The sequence below is a fragment of the Pteropus alecto genome, unplaced genomic scaffold (genome assembly GCF_000325575.1).
Source record: "Pteropus alecto unplaced genomic scaffold, ASM32557v1 scaffold67, whole genome shotgun sequence".
Taxonomy (NCBI): domain Eukaryota; kingdom Metazoa; phylum Chordata; class Mammalia; order Chiroptera; family Pteropodidae; genus Pteropus; species Pteropus alecto.
Window position 1 is genome coordinate 3,676,039 of NW_006441061.1, and position 5,040 is coordinate 3,681,078.

Here is a 5,040-nt window from a genome sequence, read left to right on the forward strand (position 1 = left end):
ACTGAGTCTTTAGAAGTCTTTATTCTAGGTACGAGTCCTTTATCAAATGTATGATTTGCAAATATTTTCTTACAGTTGTGACTCATCTTTTCATTCTATTAACGATATTTTTCAAAGAACAGAAGATACGTGGTAAAATCTAATTTGTTAATTTCCTTTTATAGATTGTGCTTTGGGTATTCTAGCTAAGAAATCTTTGCCTAACTCAAGTTGACAAAGATTTTCTATGTTTTATATATTTTCTGTGTTTTCTTCTAGAAGTTTTATAATTTTAGGCCTTACATTTAGTCTTTGATCCATTTTGAGTTAATTTTTATGTATTGTGTGAGTTATCAAAGTTCTTTTTATGTGTGTATGAATTTTTCTGCTGTGTGAATGTCCCGTTGTTTCAGCACCATTTATTGAAAAGGCTATCTTTTTTTCCATTGAATCATCTTCGTTCTTTGTTGAAAATCAGTTAGCCATGTATGGGTGGATCTATTTATGGACTCCCTGTTCTGTTTCATTGATCAATATGTATGCTTTCATAAACACCCATTCTGTCTCAATTATTATAGCTTTAAGGTAAGACTGGAAACCAGGTACTGTGAGTCCTCCAACTTTGTTCTTTTTCAAAATTGTTTTGGTTCTTTGGTTCATTTGCTTTCCCATGGGAATTATAGAATTACCTTGTCTATTTCTATTTTAAAAATCTTTCTGGGATTTTGATTGGACTTGTATTGAATCTGTAGATCAGTTTGGGAAGAATCAGTACTTTAACAAATTTATTTTTAATATTTTAGTTTCTTTACTGTATTACAATGTGAAAATTATAATTCTTAGCTTCATAAATAAGGGAGCAACCCTATTAGGAGAATTGTGTGTAGTTCAGCAAGGTCGCAGGATACAAAGTCAATTTACACAATCAATTGTATTTCTATATACTAGCAATGAACAATTAAAAAATTAAATTTAAAATAGTGCTATTTACAGTGGAACAAAAAAACGTGAAGTACTTAGGTATAAATCTAACAGAATAAGTTCTAGATCTGTGTGCCGAAAACTACAAAATACTGATAAAGGAAATCAGAGAAGGCTTAAATAAATAGAGTGATATACCGTATTCATGGATTGGAAGAATTTATGTTACATTTATTTTTACTTTTTTAGAGATGTATTTTTAGTTCTCTTGGGTAGATACACGGGAGTAAAATTGCTGGTTTATATAGTTACTCTATATTTTACTTTTGAGGAATTGCCAAACTGTTTTCCAAAGTGGTTGCACCATTTTATAGTCTCACCAGCAGTGTATGAGGGTTCCAATTTCTAATATCGTCGCTAACACTTGTTATTATCTGTTTTTTTTTGCTTGTAGCCATCTAATGGGTGTGAAGTGTATCCCACTGAGGTTTTGATATGCATTTCACTGATGGTTATTAATGTTGAGCATTTTTTCATGTGTTTATTGGCCATTTGCGTATCTTCTTTGGAGAGATGTCTATGCAAATTTTTGCCCATTTTTAATAAGATTGTTCGTTTACATTTTTAATCTACCTATTTTCATTTGAAGTTATTTTACTCTTTTAAAAGTAAAAATTGAAAGCTTCAATGAATGATAAGTATTACTTAAATGAGACCAGTTTGTCTGTTTCTTTAATCTTCTACCTTCTATCCTTTTCTCTGTGTGCTTTTGAAAAGAACTTTTTCTTATAACAATTGTGATTTTATGTCCTTTTAGACAGTTCATTTAAAATTTGAAAATTGTTGAATGGTCCTGTTGTGTCTTCATTCTCAGTTTATTAATTAAAATTATCATATTTTTTGTTCTCACTTTTTTAAAGGATTCTCATATAGCTTGGCTCATCCTGGGATGAGCTCTCATCCTTCAAGGGCTGTTCAATACCATTTTTTTTTTCCCCAATAAGGCATCTCCCTCTCTCATCTGGAATAGAAGTTTCTCCTCTAACTCTTTTGATGCCATTCTATTCTTTCTTATGGCACTTTATTGCATTCTGCATTAGGTTATAATTATTTGTCGTAAGTTTTTCTTCCTCGTTAAATCATAAGACCCTTGAAGGCAGGGACTGTGTCTTATTCCTCTTGGCATTTCCCGTAGTGCCTAGAACAGTTCATTACACATGGCAGGCAGGTATTTCTGGAATGAAATTGCACATTCATAATGTCTTCTCCTTAGGCCCAGACTCTTCTATGTTTTTCCTAGATTTCTGGACAGTACACATTCTTGAACTCAAAGATGATATCCAGTTGGTACACACTGGTTTGGCTGGTATTAAAATATTGAAAATCCTCTATGCTGGTTGGGAAATAGTTTCTGCCCTGAACCCCTAATCCCCCTATTGTCCAGGTCCCTCTCCAGGAACCCCTGGAATCTTCCCATGATGCAGCAGCCAGAAGGACAATATTAGTTAAGTATTAGTTAAGTATTTTAAATATCATCTTTGCTTATACAACTATTCTGCCGTCATATATAATTTCTAGGGAGATTGTTACTTTCTTCTTCCAAAATCACATCTAGTCTGGATAGTTTTCTAAGATAACTAAATAGTGTTGCATTTCTAAATTTCTTTTAAAAATTTATTTTGGGGTGTGTGTGATAACATGGGCTTTAGAATCAGATAGACATGAGTTTTAATTTGGAGACCGGTTATTACATATCTGTATCATTTTGGACACATTAGCTAAACTCACTTAATTGTAAAATTAGGATAATTGTATTTGGTTTGCAGAGTTGGTTTAAGCATTAGAGACAATGTATATAAATTACTAGTACATAGCTCTGTGTGTAGTAGATGATTATTTAAAATGGTGGCTACTATTTTAATTCTTATGTTCTTTTATTTGCGTTTTACCAATATGCCTTTTAGTTATTATGGTAGCTACATTTAGAGTTTTTTGAAGTTCATAATCAATTTTCTTAATTTATTTCCTGATTTCTATTTTATGTATACTATCATTGTATGTCTTTATCTTCCTTTTAAAAAATGTTAATATGCCCCATCATGGTATCATATGGAGAAGCTAAGGCTTCTTAAATGATCTTTACTTGATAGTTGTGTATCTTTTTTCTGTATTATTAAATTTTACATATTTTTGCATCTATATTTATTAACACTGGAGCCTTCTTGCTGTTCTTTGATCATTCCAGGTACGATCCCACCTCAGGGTTTTATCTTTGCTGTTCCCTATGTCTGATTGTTCTTCAGATATCGGCATGCTTTTTTCCCTTAATTCCTTTAGGTTTCTGGTCAAACACCAACTCACCAATGAGGTCTTCTTTGAGTACTTTATATAAAATGGAAACTTTCCCTAATTTCCCCCAGAATATCCCTCTTACCATACTGAATTGTCAGATCTGACATTTCTACTTACTGGATTATTTGTTTGTTTATTCCTGCTTCCACCAGCCAAATGTAAACTCCATGAGAGCTAGACTGTTTTGTTACTGCCCTACTCCCAGTACCTAGAAGAACAGTGCTGATACGTAGTGGGCAATCAGTAAATATTGGAATAAACAATTGAATACTATGTATATAGTATTCTATATATTGAATATATATATTCTTGTTCTCTCTTTTAAATATTTCTCCTTTAAATTTTTTTCCACATCTCCTGCATCAGAATTTCTCTCTCCATAAATGGATTAGGAAGTTACCTGTCTTTTTCTGTGTTCCAGAATAGATCAGATAGCTTGGAAATTATCTTCCTTGAATGTTAGAAATGATTTTTCCATAAAACTATTTGAATTTATTGCTTTGGGTGGGGGGAAGAGGATAAATATTTGACAGCCTTTAAAATTTATTTGATTATTTATTTAGGCTTTCTACTTCTTCTTGAGTCAATTTTGGCAATTTATGTTTCTTTATACTATAGGCCATTCGACTGAAAAATTTCATATTTATTGACTAAATTCGTATAAGTATAAAAAATATGTTCTGTACTGGTTATTATGCTCTTTCTTACTCTATGCTGTTTTTGTTATGTTTATGGAAATACTTGCTAGAGACTAGTCAATTTTAACTGACTTTTTAAAATAATCTGTTCTACGTTTTGTGTATATGTGTTCTTAATTTAATTTTTTTGACTTTCAATATTTTGTATTAGTTTCAGGTGTACAGCTTAGCGGTTAGACATTTGTATAATCTATTTAATTTCTTGAATCGAGTGCTTCTTAATTTTTTTCTTCCAATAAAAGCAACTAAGGATATGAATTTTTATCTGAGCACAGCTTTGGTTGAACCCCATAGGTTTTATTCCCCTCATAGTTTTTAATAGGCGGTATTCTTACCATTTATTTTTAAATTTGGTCTTCCTTTGTTTTGAACTAGATGTTACACTTATGGGGTGATAAGTCATTTAACTTGGGGCGTACTTTCCATAAGAGGTGGTTCGGGACTGGGTTATCATTCATGTACCCATCAAATGTAAGAGCACATGCATCTGCCACAGGATCCAAAAAGGGCTTATTGAATGGGCACCAAAAGATTTTCCCTCCGGATTTTTTTTTTGGCACACAGCACCTCTTAGACAAACAGGTAGTTGGCAGCTAATGAAGTGTCTTTTTCTTTAGTGGAGTAGCCAGACCAAATTTTATAGTTATCACTGGCAACTCAGCAGCCATAAATTTTGAACCCTAGTCCTGTGGTTGCTGATAGGAGAAGTGCTTGGAGAATCCCCAGCTGATCCTCTTATGCGATTGCCTCAATCAATTGCTTCTGTGCAGAGCTGTTGCTGGAGCTGAAGTTAGGGCGAGGTCTCCAAGAGTTCATTTTAATTTCAACAAGGATGAGTTTTACTTACTCTTCCCCCAACTTTTTTTTTTTTTTTAATTAATTTTTTTAATCAGTGAGAAGCAGTGTTGGGTAGTGGAAAAAGTGACTTCTGGGCTAGAAGTCAGACATCCAGCTGACAGTTCCAGTCCTAATGCTTAGTGGCTGGGTGACATAGACGTGCTATTTAACTATTTTTTAGATTGAGAATTCTAATCCCAGTACCACAAAATTCTTTTTAAGGCTCACATTAAATAATATACAAAAAAGCTTG